Genomic DNA, 18,846 nt, shown 5'->3' on the forward strand with positions numbered 1-18,846 from the left:
GCCTAGCAATAGGGAAAATCGTTCTCATCTAAAGACAAGTTTGTCACTATTTACTTATTTTAAGGAGTCTAGCGACAAAGACAACTCGGTCCTTTTCATTTTTAGAGAGTCTGAAAAGGTACAGAAAGTTAACTCCAAAATTCCTTTTTCGTCATCTAATCCCTTAAGTCCGAAAAGGTATAAAACAATACAGAAGGGATGAGTTTTCGATAACTTTAACGAGCCGAATAAAACAAGCGCTCGACCTTTTTGTGTAATAATCCCTCAGGTCCAAAAAGATTAAAATCTAGAGGAGGGATAGCTCTTCCGGTCCTTTTAACGAGCTGGAAGGCCAAAACTCGGCAAACTTTTCATATTTTACGAGTCAGATGAAAAGAGCTCAAAGAAGACTCGTCTTTTGAGGAACGAGTGATAAACAGGGATAGCAGCAGATTCCAGGTACAGGTTGGAATTTTACAATCACGGCAGTGTCACAAGGATGGCTAGGTGAAATCACTCTTCGCAGCTGTTCCTCAAAATGGGTAAACAATCATATGGGGGTGAACGATCGGCCAAATGGAATGGAGGTGGCAGGTGCAAACACGACCAAGGCTTTTTATGGCTAATAAATTTACGATCACAATGGTTATTTACCGGGATAGGTTCATTTTTTAATGAGCTTAAACTCTGGAGGAAACTTTTGCTCACGCTTTTCTATTTTTTAACGAGCATAGATTCCACGGTAAAACTGCTCGATCTTATGTTTATTTTTTAACGAGCATGAACTATGTATAAAACTGCTCGGTTATATGGTCAAATTTTGATTTTTTACCATTACTAGCTTTTCTCTTTTCAAATATAGTACTGCATTTTCAATTGCTGCAACAAACTTTGTTAGAAATGAATAATATTTGCATGAAAATGAGATTATAACCCTAATATTTCACTTTGAACTACGTAAAAAGCCATTAAAAGGTGTTTTTACCTCTCATTTACCATTTCATTTGCATTTGGTTTGTTGGAGCTCTAGAGGTGCCTCTTCCCCCCTGATTTTCACCAGCTGATTCCGAGAGATTCTGCGGACGATTTTCGGCGCCGTCTGGACCAGGTAGGAGCTAAACCCTAGCTCTTTATTTTCACGGTTTCAGTTTCCAATTTTAGGCCTGTTTTTCAGTGTTTCTGAGCCCCAGGGGTTTTGCAAAATCGCCTTAGCTTCAGCGCAGGTTCCCCATTCGAAACGTGTGCTGAAGGTCAAGCTGCCTTAAGGCAGACTGACCCTCAGCGCAGGTAGGAGACTCTCTGCCTGCGCTGGGCTCAGAAAACTGGGTTTTCAGGTCATTTTTTGATGAATTTTCGCCAGTTTTTCATCAAAATCAGGAACTTACTCCTTCTCTTGTGTGCTTTGCAGGGAACTCTGAACAAAATGTCCCTTACATGGCGAGAACGAGAACATGAAGAGGAGGACATGATTTCCCTCCATGACCCAGTCACGGTGAACGCGCTGCGGAACTGTGGCCTGCTGAAGTTCTTCCGTATCTCTAGCATGAGAGCACAGATTTCTTTACTGCAATATATGCTTGATGCTTGGGATCCTGTTAACCAAGTGTTCCAGATTAGGGGAAAGGCCATCCCCTTGACCATAGAGGACATGTACTTCTTGACTGGGTTGTCAAGACGAGGTGCCCCCATTTCCTTGTCAGGTACGGCCCGAGGGACTGATTCCACCAGAGATTATGTCTGCCAGTATTGCAGGGAAGGTTCTCAGCCGAGCAGAGACGGCAAGATTGTTATCCGTGAGATTACTGATCGGGCTCTCAGGTCCATTCTGTTCACTATTGGTAGGATGGCCGGCAGCGCAGCTCTACATGTTGCCAACAGATATTATATGCAGCACGCCTTGGAGTGTCTCCAACCGAAAGTGTTCCACTGGTGTGATGCAGTACTTGTTCAGATGAAAAGTCAATTGACCAAGGTAAAGGACGGGAAGCTGAAGAAATTTGGATTTGGTTCTATTCTGACTGCCTTCGCCTTGGAGAAAATCCCACTGATGCGGCCTCAGTACATCATACTCGACTTGCCTTCTCCGACCGAGCCACGCATGCAGAGGTGGGTCGACCACATGTCCAGACACGCTGGTCAACCTCAGATTACTTTTATTGAGGCCTTCTTTAGGTGGTTCGAGCGCCAGGAGATGGCGTTTTCCTAGTATCCATATGTGGGTATGGATTTCCGAGGTGATCCGGATTTGGTGCTACCGGATGGCGAGCAGTGGGGCGCCATTGGTAAACTCCTTGACCATATTACTGTTTACTGTTCTTATTCATAATGTTGCTGTGCTTTATTCTATCAAGACTTTTAATTGTACTCTTGGGTGCACGCAGATATTGGTCCTGTTCGTCCAGCAGTTCGTTCGAGATCGCCCGCTGCTGCCCCGGCAGTGGAGCCTGCTAGGAGAGTTATTATTCGTGATCTCGACGATACCGAGACCCTTACAGTTCTGCAGGAGCAGGTTGAGAGCCTTACTCGTGGTCTTCCGGATGTACAGATTGACGAGTTACCTTTACAGCTGCAGCGGCATACTATTGGTGTGACTAGACGATGGACTCGTCTCTTGCGCATGATTGCACAGGCCGTGACGTACTATCATGAGCACCACTAGGCTAGGGTGCCCCCTAGCATCTTTTTGAGTTTTTAGGTCATATGACCAATTTTGTCTTGGTTACAGAACATTATGTATGAACTATATAAACAGCTTATATGTATTTTGATTTTCGAGTTTTATTCTGGTTGATTTATATGATCCATATGTACAATCTTTGATGATGTGTCCTTTTTATAAATGTTGCAAATGTCTATCTAACACATAGTTTGCTAATGAGTCAGTTAATGTGTTTAAGTTTCTTGAAATATGTTGATATTGAATTGAATCAAATCGTCTTTCCAAGATCTTAACCCTTAGGAACATTTGATAAATAGCTGGATTGCGAACAGAATATATACCATTGAGTTGCAGTATTACGAGCTGTGAGTCTAGCCTAACAATTAGTCAGCGTATGCCACGTGTGATGGCATCAGAGAGTAGTTCTATCAACGCGCTATACTCAGCGATGTTATTCATTGATTGCCCAATACATACACCTCTGAAACTTACTAACTCGCCGCTTGGATCAAAAATGGCCCAGGCTGCGGAGGATAGGTTCCGCGAACTACGACTCGCTCCGTCGGCATATCCAACACATGTCTCCAGAAGGTTCGACATCTGCAATAAATGAAAAAGGTGGATCACTCGACCAGAACAAATACTTTAGCGAACAAAATACAACAAAAGCATGCAGGTTACTATTTAAGCATAGTAACGCTTGAGGTACAGCCCGTTGCGGGGCTGCGCCAGTGGAATTCCATCGTAATCCATTAACTCGTAGGCTCCTTTTGCTAACACCCTTTTAACAATATAGGGGCCCATCCACAAGGACTTGAATTTACCTGCTCCCAATTTATCAGATTCTTGGTCATAAAGCAAGACCAAATCACCTTTTGAGAAGACACGGGGTTTGACATTTTTGTCGAACTGAGCCTTGATTCGTTTCTTATGGGCCTCGTTAGCCAAAGCAGCATCACGACGGGTTTCATCCAACTGGATTAATTCCAAGAAATGAGCCTCTTCTTCTGAAGTTCCGGGGAGAAGATCGATTGCGAGTTTAAGCGATGAAATTTCGCACTGGATTGGCAAGACTGCTTCCAGGCCATACACCAGTTGAAAAGGTGTGAACCCGGTTGCGTTCTTTACCGAGGTTCGGTAAGCCCACAAAGCTGAGTACAGGATTAGGTGCCATCTTCTTTTATGAACCCTGATCATCCTTTGCAACATACGCTTCAGGACCTTGTTGATTACCTCAACTTGTCCGTTGGCTTGCGGATAATATGGGGTAGAGCTGTCGTGAGATAGCCCTAGCTTGGCAGCTAATTCGACCATCATGTGATTGCGAAAATGTGACCCATGATCTGTAACTATAGCCTGTGGTACGCCGAACCTGGCGACTACATGATTGAAAAAGAAAAGGGCAGCTGTTTCACCAGTGTTATCCAATGTAGGCATCGCCTCGGCCCATTTGGTAAAATAGTCAACAGCAACTATAATATACCCATGCCCCCCGGTCGAGGTGGGGTTACATTGCATGAAATCGATGCCCCACTTGGCGAAGGGCCCATCAGCAACTATCGGCTGTAAAGGTGCGGGTGGTCGTCTGGTTTTGCTATCAAAAATTTGACAAGCATGGCAACATCTGACTGCGGTTATGCAATCTTTGAACATGGTTGGCCAGAAGTATCCTGCTCGTAAGATTTTTTGTGCTGTTGCATATCCATATTGATGCCCCCCACACGCGCCTGAATGACACTCATTCAGGGCTTTTTCGGCCTCCTCATGGGTAAGGCACCTCCTCAGAACCGTATCGACACCGCGACGGTAAAGTGTATCACCGACGATCATGTAGTCTTTTGATTGGTATCGTATACGTTTTTGTTCGGAGTGAGAGGTGTTAGGCCTGAATTTTTGCGTTTGGAGATAAACTATGATATCTCCATACCACTCATCACTTGCAGATACGAGAAACAAACTTTCGTCCATGATTGACTCTTCTGATGTTTCATCGTTGGACGACGATGGGAAATCACATAATAATTCTGCGAAAACTAGAGCTTTCTTTGATTTGGATTTTACAAATTCCAGATCAAACTCTTGAAGGATCGCTATCCATTTTGAATACTTGCCCCCCAGCAACTGCCGCGACAGTATATAAGTCATGGGGTTGCAATCTGACAAGATGGTAGTTTTCCGAAAGAGGACATAATGTCGAAACCTTTGAATCGCTTGAACAGCCACAAGCGCTAGTTTTTCAACATAAGAATATTTACTTTCTGTATCATTTAAGTTTTTACTTAAATAATATATAGGATGTTCAATTCCATCGACTTCTTGAACTAAAACCATCGCAATGGTCGTATCCGCTGCAGCCAGATACAGGTTAAAATCTCTTTGATAGTCCGGGGCGTACATTAATGATGCTTTTACTAGACAATCTTTCAGAGCATCAAAGGAAGCTTGCGCCACCTGGTCCCAGACAAAAGGTACATCCTTTTTTAAAAGACGAGTATAACCCTTAGCAAGTTCTGCGTAATTTGGAATGAACCTCCTCAGAAAGTTTGCTTTCCCTTGGAGTTTCTGAATCTGAAGCAAATTTGAAGGTGGAGGCAAATTAATGATTGCCTGAACCTTACAGGGGTCGAGACGAATCCCATCCTTAGAGACTACAAATCCAAGTAAACGACCAGAACCGACGCAAAACACACATTTGTGCGGATTGAGTCTTATCTTGTAGTGCCGGAAATGTAGAAATATCGCTCTTAAATGCTGCGGATGATCAGTCCGCTTTCGCGAATGAGCCGGAAGATTGTCGAGATAAGGTTGAACAATGTTCTTGATGTCATGGAAGGCATAATTCATTGCCCTCTGAAACGTCGCCCCTGCGTTCTTCAAACCAAAGGGTAATTTTCGATAAGCGAATGTGCCCCACGGAAAAATAAATGCAATCTTTGACTGGTCCTGTGGGCGGATATTTATTTGATTATATCCGGAAAATTCATCCATAAATGAAAAGATTTCACATCCGGCGCACTCATCAATTATCTGGTCGATGAAGGGTGTAGGGTAGTTGTCCTTCGGACAAGCTTGGTTTACATCCCTATAATCGACACATACTCTAATCGTCCCTTGTTTCTTCATAACAGGGACAATATTCGATACCCAATCGGTTAGAGGAACCGGGTAGATGAATCCAGCATGGAGAATTTTTTCAACTTCTGCCTTAATGGCAGCGGCTTTTTTGGGGTGCACCTGCCGAAGCCGTTGTCTTACTGGTTTGACATCAGGATACATTTTAATTTCATGTTCAATGATACTCGAGTCAATGCCTGGCATTTCATCATATGACCAAGCAAAGACATCTCTAAATTCACGAAAAAGAGCGTTATATATTTCCAGTTCTGAAGGGGAACAACCTTTGCCAACATAAATATTCTCTACAACATCTGTTTTAGTCGAGATATTTATGGCTATAGTCTCTTCAATATTGGATAGGTTTCGCTCGGAATCCACCGTGTTTACAGTATTTGTTAGGAATTCAAAAACTGAAGGGTGATAAAGGTCCCTTTGAGTATCTTCTTCATATTCCGGAAGAAGGAAACGATGGTGGTGATCATTCCATGGTGCCCCCTCAATCATCATTGACTGTAAGATTCCTTCGTCAGTCCCATGTACTTTTGACCAAGGATCTAATGGGGTTCCATATTCTCTAGACCTATCTACCCAAACGCTTGACGAGCATTGATTTGGGCTCGCCTCCCATGCTTGAAACATTGATTGATACAATATTTCTAAAGGGCTTGGGGGCAAAACCATTGAACGATCCATGTCGACCTTCGTGGAAGATATCATGTTGCAGGTTGCTACAAACGGTACATTTCCTATATAAATAGGAGGTGGTAGCGCGAAAGTGCCCATCAAGGTGGGGTCTTTCAATAATCCTACTCCGATATCTTGGATTGAATGGTTGCTTTCATGGATCATGGGAATGCTTCCTGTAACTTGTGAACCATTAGGGAGGAAATTCTATTGGTCGACGATCGTAATCCCCCCTTCAAACGGGAATGCGATCTTCCTAAAATAAGTCGACACAACAGCCGCCATGGCATAAATCCATGGTCTACCCAGTAGGATGTTATAGTCAAGATTTCCATCAATGACCTCGACATCAATTTCTACTGTTTTTCCTCCTAGTTCAACTTTCAAGTTGTTAAGGATACCGTAAGGGGTATAAGTACTTTCGTCGAAAGCTTTTAATGTCGTCGATGATTGAGACAAGGTTGGAGATCCTAAAGTTTTCCAGCAGCTCATCGACATAATACATGTCGATGCTCCCTCATCAATAATCGTTCTGTGAACAGTTTTGTTGACGGCTTTCACTTGAATAAGGAAAGCTAATTGAGCTGGTAATTGACGATCATATCCCTTGTGATCAAAGGATACAAGATTGGAATCCTTAGGATCAACCCCACCAATTGTTGATAACAAGGCCTGCCTTTGGGTTGGACAATTTTGTAGGACCTCAAGAGTCGACATAGCGGATGGCGATTGAGCCAAATCTTCCACTATGTTATAATGCTGCGCCGCTCTGGCGTGAGGATTAAATGTCGACTTGTGTACTACACCCTTTGGTGGTTTTATGGTTAATTCAGGGATGATGGGTGGTACAACTTCTGTCGAAGTTGTTGTCGAGCTACTTGGTTGATCTTTACCTTTTTCGTTCGACAGCTAAGGATTCCCATAATCTTTGTTCCTTGTCGAAATCAAAGCATCATTCTGCTGTTTCGAAACCGAGAACATAAGTACTTGCGACGGGGAAGCATTTCCACTATCAACCAGATTTTGACCTGGGTTGGGAAATGGATCAGTTAACACAGCTGAGGTTTGGGAACTTTTAAAGAACCTCTTTAACTCAGCTTTGAATGGGCAATTCTTTGTGATATGATCCTTATCATCACATATTAGACATGGATAATTTGGTTTCCCTTTCCCAGGAGGGTTTGAAGAATTTTTTCCAGGGGATGACTCACCCTGTTTCTTCTTCTTCCCTTTGTTTTGTTTCTTCTTGCTTCCTGGTTGATTGGTTTCTTTGCCTTTGTCTTCTGATACGACATTTACTTCCGAAGCAAGAATTTCTCCTTTTGCATTTTGATCCGAATTCTTACGGGCTTTCTTCGCCGAAGCCTTTATCGATTTCGTGTTTGCTGTGCCAATCACGCCATCACCGGCATGAGAGTCACTATTTGATTTAGGAGGAGGAGGAATTGAAAATTCCGATCTAGGGGCGTCAGGTATTTTGTCGTAGAGTGTGCCGGACTGAGTATAAACTAAGTCCAAATATTGTGCACGAGCAATAACTTGCTCCTCTGTTACGACTCCCCCCTTGGCCAAATCTTCCGTAATAGCCGGAAGTAACGACTTTATGAACCATTCAGCTAATAGCTGATCGGGAGCATATGTTTTCACCATCCTACGACGACGACGCCATTCATGTATATGATCAGATATATGGGTGGCAGTTGTCTATTTGAAGTTGGTTAATATTTCTGTTCCCATTTCATACCTTATCGGTAATTGAAAATGGGTTAAGAAAGTCGTGGCTAGGGAACTAAAATTGTCGAAAGAGGCTCTTGGAAATTCAATATACCACTTAGCCGCTGGACCTGTCAATGTCCTCTGAAAAAGGCGAAGCCTTATCGAATCATCGTTTAGGGTGTTCGACGAACACCACAGATGAAAAGTCATCACGTGATTCGATGGGTCTTCACCTGGATTTCCATTGAATTTAGGAATGTCAGATGGGAGTTTATGAGGAATCGCTGGCCACCAAGGGGCATAAGCAATCGGATCGTTGGTTAACCGGTGTAAATCGGGTAACTCTAAAGTTGCCACGAATGGTAACTATTGGTTCAGGTTAGGCGAAGCGTAACCAGGGTACGATGGAATCGCTTGAGCAATGGGTCTTTGCATACCAGCATAATGTAATTGATGTTGGTATGACTGATATGGTTGGTGGACTTGACCACTGTAAAGTGGTTGGTTTTGACCGTTTTGGATATACGGTTGTCCACTATTCGCAAAGATCTGCTGCTCAGAACCTTGGTACACCTGCTGGAATTGCGGTTGTTGGTATTGCACAAGCCACGGTTGTGAAGCCATGTTCTGTTGTGCCATGCTAACCGTTGGACCGAGGTGTGGGGTAATTGTACCCGTTTGGACCTGTGTCGCCCCACCAGTTGGTGATTGTGGTTGTGACCCATGATCAAGTGGTTGTTGCATTACAACCTGAGAAATCTGAGGTTGGCATGCAACAGGTATCGCTTGAACTTGTGACACTGTTACAATAGCCGGTGTGGTTGGGATGTTCGTCACAGGTACACACTGTTGCATAGAATATACAACCCTTGGTTGTTGTGGTAGCATAGGTACCCAACTACTTGATGCAATTCCAGTATAACCTGAACATTGTTGTGAACTCACGTATGGGTACCCTCCTGGAGGGGGTAATGAAAGGGCATATTGCCCCCCATACGATAGCAATCCGGAACAAAAGGGGATTGATGGCCTAGATTGACCTCCAAATGGATCAATTTGGCGAGTTTCAACATAAGAGTTACCGGGTATTACTCCGGATGAACAAACTGGAACAGACCATACTGTCGAAATAGTCCCTTGGTGGACTCCTTCTAGCGGTTGAGAGCTAGTTGGGACAGCTGGTATGCCGGCAAACATCGTCGGAGTGACGGCAGGGATTTCTGCTGTCGCTGTGTCATTTGACACAGTCCTAGATGATGATGGTTGTTCAGACATCTTAAGTCTATCCAATAGATTGCCTAGCGATTCTACAGGAACTTCCACTTGTGGTGGATTAACTTCTGATGAAGGAAATAGAGTGACCCCGACTCCAAAATGAGTTGGAGTACTTGCTTGCAGATCCTCTGCAATTTCCTCTATCGCAATCAAACCCAGTGGAAGAGGAAGACCGTCAGGTCCGTAAAATATTTCTGGTGCCGAAGAAGTGGTTGTTTCGACAGCGACAGTTGTTTGAGGAACAAAACTCTCTGGACCAGTTATAGATGGAACTGGTTCAGTTATACAAGTATTTGCCCCCAGACTAGGATCAGTATTACTGTCCTTCTGTGGCTGTTGAACTTATTCTATAGAAGCAGGGTTTCCAGAAATGTTTGGAGTAACTGGAACCTCCGATGTAGTTGGAACACTTGTTCTAACTTTTAAAGGAGATTTTGAACCGGTTAAACGAGTCCGCTTTGTCCGTACTATTTTCGATTCCGGAGACAAAGACGGTTGACTCGTAAGCCTTCGCGAACGACGGGGTTTCAATTGACTTTCTTCCACGATTGCGGATTACTTGATCAACCAAAATATTAAAAAGGGAAATTTGTGTTTCCGAATTGAATGAATTTTATTAGATGCTTTTAGACACAACTTGCTTTTTCACTTTTTAAGAGTCGAGAAAAAGCTAAAGATGACTCTAGTCTTCTTCGATGTATTAACGAGCCCGAAGTGACAAATGCTCGGTTGGACTTTTTCAGTTATAGAGTTTGAAAAAGGCCAAAAGAAACTGCTCTGTAGATCTAGGCAGAGGGTGTGTCAAACCTTTCGCAAAACCACAGAATACGTTTTATGGTGCGAGTGGTCGATCTTCGTGAATGTTGTGTTCACTGCATTGTGATCAGTAGGGCGGTCGACATGGTTTCCTATGGATAAAGGCTTTGATCCTATAGGGGTCTCCCAATATATACGCGACAGTACGTGGGAGCACAAGTCCGTATTAGTGCCACCGACTCTCAGGAGGAATCACCCACCTTCGTCGAGATCGACAGTCACTACGTTTAACGACGCCGAAACACGTCTCTAGCTTAGACCTCTATGTGTTTGCGTTATGTTTCAAAGCGTTGTTAGGTTCATTCAATATATTTTAAGTTGATCTTTTTTAAAGTTTGCCTTTCAAGGTTCACCACGAGATGTTTTGATACAAATTCCTAAATGCAGTCTAAGATGAGAAGCAAGCTTTTTCAATCTTTTCGACTTATGAAAATCTTAACTACTGAGGGAAAAGAAATACAAAATCTTTTCACACAGATCAAAGAGCATACACTAATGCACTTTTTCCCTAAATCAACATACAAACTTATATGCAAAATGCAAAATGAAAGTATTTCTTTTCTCTTTCTTAATGTTTGTGCGACACAAAAAGAAAGCTGTTGTATAATTTCGAATTCAATTTCAAGTGAAAGCAAACAAGCTTGTCCAAAATCAAAAGATACCTTAAGATTTACCTGTTTCGACACCAGAAATATATAAACCCAAACCATATGACGAAAGCAAAAGCTCAATAGAGGACATGACCCAATCCCACTCTAAGGGTGATAGTACCTCAGAAACAACTGAATGCAAAGCTATTCAAGATTACTTCTCTATGAGATGTAAGAGAGAGGAGGACATGTACTTCTTGACTGGGTTGTCAAGACGAGGTGCCCCCATTTCCTTATCAGGTACGGCCCGGGGGACTGATTCCACCAGAGATTATGTCCGCCAGTATTGCAGGGAAGGTTCTCAGCCGAGCAGAGACGACAAGATTGTTATCTGTGAGATTACTGATCGGGCTCTCAGGTCCATTCTGTTCACTATTGGTAGGATGGCCGGCATCACATCTCTACATGTTGCCAACAGATCTTATATGCAGCACGCCTTGGAGTGTCTCCAACCGAAAGTGTTCAACTGGTGTGATGCAGTACTTGTTCAGATGAAAAGTCAATTGACCAAGGTAAAGGACGGGAAGCTGAAGAACTTTGGATTTGGTTCTATTCTGACTGCCTTCGCCTTGGAGAAAATCCCACTGATGCAGCCTCAGTACATCATACTTGACCTGCCTTCTCCGACCGAGCCACGCATGCAGAGGTGGGTTGATCACATGTCTAGGCATGTTGGTCAACCTCAGATTACTTTTACTGAGGCCTTCTTTAGGTGGTTCGAGCGCCAGGAGATGGCGTTTTCCGAGTATCCATATGTGGGTATGGATTTCCGAGGTGATCTGGATTTGGTGCTACCGGATGGTGAGCAGTGGGGCGCCATTGGTAAACTCCTTGACCATATTACTGTTTACTGTTCTTATTCATAATGTTGTTGTGCTTTATTTTGTCAAGACTTTAATTGTACTCTTTGGTGCATGCAGACATTGGTCCTGTTCGTCCAGCAGTTCGTCCGAGATCGCCAGCTGCTGCCCCGGCAGTGGAGCCTGCTAGGAGAGTTGTTATCCGCGACCTTGACGATACTGAGACCCTTACAGCTATGCAGGAGCAGGTTGAGAGCCTTACTCATGGTCTTCCGGATGTACAGATTGACGAGTTACCTTTACAGCTGCAGCGGCATACTATTGGTGTGCCTAGATGATGGACTCGTCTCTTGCGCATGATTGCACAGGCCGTGACGTACTATCATGAGCACCACTAGGCTAGGGTGCCCCCTAGCATCTTTTCGAGTTTTTAGGTCATATGACCAATTTTGTCTTGGTTATAGAACATTATATATGAACTTATATAAACAACTTATATATTTTGATTTTCGGGTTTTATTCTGTTTGAGTTATATGATCCATATGTACAATCTTTGATGATGTGTCCTTTTTATAAATGTTGCAAATGTCTATCTAACACATAGTTTGTTAATGAGTCAGCTAATGTGTTAAAGTTTCTTGAAATATGTTGATATTGAATTGAATCAAATCGTCTTTCCAAGATCTTAACCCTTAGGAACGTGCGATAAATAGCTGGATTGCGAACAAAATATATACCATTGAGTTGTAGTATTACGAGCTGCGAGTCTAGCCTGACAATTAGTTGGCGTATGCCACGTGTGATGGCATCAGAGAGTAGTTCTATCAACGCGCTATACTCAGCGATGTTATTCGTTGATTGCCCAATACATACACCTCTGAAACTTACTAACTCGCTGCTTGGATCAAAAATGGCCTAGGCTGCGGAGGATAGGTTCCGCGAACTACGACTCGCTCCGTCGGCATATCCAACACATGTCTCCAGAAGGTTCGACATCTGCAATAAATGAAAAAGGTGGATCACTCGACCAGAACAAATACTTTAGCGAAAACAAAATACAACAAAAGCATGCAGGTTACTATTTAAGCATTGTAACGCTTGAGGTACAGCCCGTTGCGGGGCTGCACCAGTGGAATTCCATCGTAATCCATTAACTCGTAGGCTCCTTTTGCTACCACCCTTTTAACAATATAGGGGCCCATCCACAAGGACTTGAATTTACCTTCTCCCAATTTATTGGATTCTTGGTCATAAAGCAAGACCAAATCACCTTCTGAGAAGACACGGGGTTTGACATTTTTGTCGAACTGAGCCTTGATTCGTTTCTTATGGGCCTCGTTAGCCAAAGCGGCGTCACGACGGGTTTCATCCAACTGGATTAATTCCAAGAAACAAGCCTCTTCTTTTGAAGTTCCGGGGAGAAGATCGATTGCGAGTTTAAGCAACGAAATTTCGCACTGGATTGGCAAGACTACTTCCAGGCCATACACCAGTTGAAAAGGTGTGAACCCGGTTGCATTCTTTACCGAGGTTCGGTAAGCCCACAAAGCTGAGTACAGGATTAGGTGCCATCTTCTTTTATGAACCCCGATCATCCTTTGCAACATACGCTTCAGGACCTTGTTGATTGCCTCAACTTGTCCGTTGGCTTGCGGATAATATGGGGTAGAGCTGTCGTGAGATAACCCTAGCTTGGCAGCTAATTCGACCATCATGTGATTGCGAAAATGCGACCCATGATCTGTAACTATAGCCTGTGGTATGCCGAACCTGGTGACTACATGATTGAAAAAGAAAAGGGCAGCTGTTTCACTAGTGTTATCCAATGTAGGCATCGCCTCGGCCCATTTGGTGAAATAGTCAACAACGACTATAATATACCCATGCCCCCCGGTCGAGGTGGGGTTACATTGCATGAAATCGATGCCCCACTTGGCGAAGGGCCCAATACGGAAATGACCCTATCCCAGTCGAGTTGGGGTTACATTGCATGAAATCGATGCCCCACTTGGCGAAGGGTCGTTTTTTTCTATTCATTTCATAAACAAAGGGAGTACCGAAACGAACTGCATTTGGATCTTTCAAATGCAAAGTAGAGGGCAGCTACTCTAGCTCAGTTTCTGGGCAAGTTTATGATTTGAATAGATGATCCACAAGGACTCTAATAAGCTCTTAGTGATAGCTTTTCATCCTCCTTTTCATCCCTTAGTGTGTACTTGACTGATAGTACGTATTTGGCCAAAAACTATGAATTTTTTAGCAATCTGTGACCCGGAAACCAAGAGAAACGAAAGTTTCGTTCTTCAGTGCAGGCTGTGTGAAGGCTGTCTGCATTTTAGCGTAGTTCCCGAAGGGGCTACCTGCGCTGAAGGTCAAACTGCCTGTGTACTACCTGCGCTGGACCAGTTTTGCCTAGTGCTACTGGGGTTTCCTGCTGTTTCTTGCCCTGTTTTCACTCTTGTTTTTGCATCCTGTTACCAGTCAATGTACCTATCTGAAACCAACTTTCCTTGTCACTATTCCGCCTCGGTTGTATAAAGAAACTATGTTTGTTCTTTGTGTATTTCTTGTATCATTTACAGTTTCCCATAACGAAAGTGAACTAGTCTTGCTGTGGCCTCTTAGATCTAGACCTGCGATTAAGTGTCGTTTTGATCTTAAGAGTTAGTTTATTTGCTGTTAAGAGCTGATTGAGCTTTTGCTTTCGTCATATGGTTTGAGTTTATATATTTCTAGTGTCGGAACAAGTAAATCTTAAGGTGTCTTTTGATTTTGGACAAGCTTGTTTGCTTTCACTTGAAATTGAATTCGAAATTATACAACAGCTTTCTTTTTGTGTCACACAAACATTAAGAAAGAACTTCAGCAGGCCAAAATTCCACAGCGCGTTCACCGTGACCGGGTCATGGAGGGCAATCATGTCCTCCTCTTCATGTTCTCGTTCTCGCCATGTAAGGGACATTTTGTTCAGAGTTCCCTGCAAAGCAAACAAGAGAAGGAGTAAGTTCCTGATTTTGATGAAAAACTGGCGAAAAATCATCAAAAAATGACCTGAAAACCCAGTTTTCTGAGCCCAGTGCAGGCAGAGAGTCTCTTACCTGCGCTGAGGGTCAGTCTGCCTTAAGGCAGCTTGACCTTCAGCGCGGGTTTCGAATGGGGAACCTGCGCTGAAGCTAGGGCGATTTTGCAAAACCCCTGGGGCTCAGAAACACTGAAAAACAGGCCTAAAACTGGAAAATGAAACCGTGAAAAGAAAGAGCTAGGGTTTAGCTCCTACCTGGTCCAGACGGCGCTGAAAATCGTCCGCAGAATCTCCTGGAATCAGCTGGTGAAAATCAGGGGGGAAGAGGCACCTCCAGAGCTCCAACAAACCAAATGCAAATGAAATGGTAAATGAGAGGTAAAAACACCTTTTAATGGCTTTTTACGTAGTTCAAAGTGAAATATTAGGGTTATAATCTCATTTTCATGCAAATATTATTCATTTCTAACAAAGTTTGTTGCAGCAATTGAAAATGCAGTACTATATTTGAAAAGAGAAAAGCTATTAATGGTAAAAGATCAAAATTTGACCATATAACCGAGCAGTTTTATACATAGTTCATGCTCGTTAAAAAATAAACATAAGATTGAGCAGTTTTACCGTGGAATCTATGCTCGTTAAAAAATAGAAAAGCGTGAGCAAAAGTTTCCTCCAGAGTTTAAGCTCATTAAAAAATGAACCTATCCCGGTAAATAACCATTGTGATCATAAATTTATTAGCCATAAAAAGCCTTGGTCGTGTTTGCACCTGCCACCTCCATTCCATTTGGCCGATCGTTCACCCCCATATGATTGTTTACCCATTTTGAGGAACAGCTGTGAAGAGTGATTTCACCTAGCCATCCTTGTGACACTGCCGTGATTGGAAAATTCCAACCTGTACCTGGAATCTGCTGCTATCCCTGTTTATCACTCGTTCCTCAGAAGACGAATCTTCTTTGAGCTCTTTTCATCTGACTCGTAAAATATGAAAAGTTTGCTGAGTTTTGGCCTTCCAGCTCGTTAAAAGGACCGGAAGAGCTATCCCTCCTCTAGATTTTAATCTTTTTGGACCTGAGGGATTATTACACAAAAAGGTTGAGTGCTTGTTTTATTCGGCGCGTTAAAGTTATCGAAAACTCATCCCTTCTGTATTGTTTTATACTTTTTCGGACTTAAGGGATTAGATGACGAAAAATGAATTTTGGAGTTAACTTTCTGTACCTTTTCAGACTCTCTAAAAATGAAAAGGACCGAGTTGTCTTTGTCGCTAGACTCGTTAAAATAATTAAATAGCGACAAACTTGTCTTTAGACGAGAACGAGTTTCCCTATCGCTAGGCTCGTTAAAACATAGCGATGGGCTTGCCCGAAGGGCAGGTTATAGAACAAGCATATGTTATCCTCCTCAAGCTTGAAAAAAATAAAGAGGTACTGGTCAGAAATGACTGGGGAAAATTTGGGAGAACCTCAAAGCTTTAATGGTAGCAAGTCGCTCTTGAACATGACACTTTGTCCTCCGTATCACATCGGGTTGGGTTGTTTCATTCACCGGTCTCATCACCATGGTCTTCACCAAACCATCCACATTTGGGGTAATGCTACCGATCCATCACATCAGTGTCGTTATATGTTCAAGAGATGTTGTTCAGAAAGAGTCAACCGTGTCCCATCCACTGCCATACATTATCCTTCATCCACCCATGATCGCCACCCTGAATCATATCTCACAGATTGTTTTCATGTCCACTAAAATCTTTAGCTCCGTTCCGCGTCATTGATGTGGGATTCATTAAGGCCCTCCTTTGACGGATCGCTTCTTGTCGACTTCAGCTCATTATCCAAGAAGTTGATCTAGGAACACCCCCCCCCCCCAGTACTTTGAAGCTTGCATGCCTCAATGGCAAGTTTCTCACTTCTGGCGACAGGTATACATCAATGACCTTCGACCAGAAGATTTTTCGTGGTGTTCGACGCCAAGTCCTATATTCACACCACGTGAATTGTACTGTAGTACCTTGAGGGTCATTTACATTATCGGTGATTCCTCTCGCGCTTGTTAACGGTTTACATTATTGACTGGTAATCAAGCGATGTCTTTCCATGTTCGACTTCAGCGCAATTCTCACATGGATCGACTTGTACTTAGAGTGAAGATCGCCAATTTGTTGTTGGGAAAAGTATCCAATACGGAATGACCCTATCCCACTCTAAGGGTGATAGTACCTCAGCAACAACTGAATGTAAAGCTATTCAAGATTACTTCTTTATGAGATGTAAGAGAGAGGAGGAAGAGATCCACTAACCGTTATCTTCCGCTAATGATTGCTCCAATCTTCCCTCTTTGCTGCTTGCTCCCAGCTCCTTGCTCTTTCACTGGCCTAGCTACACAAAGATCCTGTAAAAGCACAAGAAAGGGAAACTACAAGAAGCATACATCCATAATTGATTCAAGGATTAGAATAAATCAAATATACAAGCATCAATACGCCATTGAGACACATGCATATAGAAGAACCTCAAATGCTTTATTAATGGAAGAAGTAAAGTTCTTAGAGTGTTACAACCATAAGAGGCCCAATCCAGTAACACCTCCCAGCAGAAAGAAATCTCCTCTTCACCTCCTTCAAGCAAATCACCCAATAGTTCTATACTCAAACCAACAGTACTTCCTTACATACACAAGATTCCAGCCTCCTTAGACCTCATGAGAGAGCTCTATATATAGGAGATTTGGAGAAAGGATGAGTCAGCTTGAGGCTGACATGAAGCTGACTAGAGTCCTCTCCCAATTCAGTTATTCTTCAGTTCTTGAGTCCACTTGGAGGTTCTTGCTTCCACTTGGAGATCCAGACCCTCTTACTCATCACAAGGCGAATTCCTTGATCCAAGTGTCATTTTGGAAGCTTCCTGGGCATTTGACACATTGAGGAATGACTGTGCCACTTGGCCAATCTCACCCAGCGCAGGTAGCCTTCATTGCTTTTGACATTCAGCGCAGGTACAGAGTGGAGCAGTTGACATTCAGCGCAGATGCTCAGTGGAGCAGTTGACATGATCCAGAAATAGCTTGTTTTTGAGTGTTTTCAGGTGGAGAACTGATTTTTAGTGTTGTGGTTTGCTGAACTTGTTCCTCTAGGGGTAGGAACAACATGTTTAGGGACTTTGGATCCCTCAGATTATTGACATTTCATGCTTCATGTTGTAAGGCACAAAAATGTCTATAACAGTTGCCCCCTAAAGTATGAGGTCGTTCATCGGGTGAAATGCTTTATCAGGAGGATCCGAAGTTCATTCAATTGCTGAGAGGTGTCCTGTAATAAAATACAATACAATACATTATTTTTCATTCTGCTGTCATGATCTAGCTGAGGCGGGCATTCCCATGCTCAGCTTTATAAATTCATTTTAGTACATAGAACAGACGATCGTCTGATGATAGACTGATAATTCTCTTCTGAAATTATCATCCTTTGAGTAGGATGATCATCTGCTGCAATAATGTACATATCAAATGTCTTTATATTTCCTGAATATATATCGCAGCCCGGAGGGATGAAACTCGATCCAGGGTCTTCAAACTCGTTCGATCTTCACTCTAAGTACAAGTCAATCCATGTGAGAATTGCGCTGAAGTCGAACATGGAAAGAGATCGCTTGATTATCGGTCAATAATGTAAACCGTTAACAAGCGCGAGAGGAATCACCGATAATGTAAATGACCCTCAAGGTACTACAGTACAATTCACATGGCGTGAATATAGGACTTGGCGTCGAACACCATGCAAAATCTTCTGGTCGAAGGTCATTGATGTGTACCTGTCGCCGGAAGTGAGAAAGTTGCCATTGAGGCATGCAAGCTTCAAAGTACTGAGGGGAGTGTTCCTAGATCAACTTCTTGGATAATGAGCTGAAGTCGACAAGAAGCGATCTGTCAAAGGAGGGCCTTAATGAATCCCACATCAGTGACACAGAACGGAGCTAATGATTTTAGCGGAGGTGAAAACAATCCGTGAAATATGATTCAGGGTGGCGATCATGGGTGGATGAAGGATAATGTATGGCAATGGATGGGACACGGTTGACTCTTTCTGAACAACATCTCTTGAACATATAACGACACTGATG

This window comes from Pinus tabuliformis, chromosome 7 (assembly GCF_031772625.1).
Source record: "Pinus tabuliformis cultivar Carrire ecotype Pingquan chromosome 7, CPIR1, whole genome shotgun sequence".
NCBI classification, from domain to species: Eukaryota; Viridiplantae; Streptophyta; class Pinopsida; order Pinales; family Pinaceae; genus Pinus; species Pinus tabuliformis.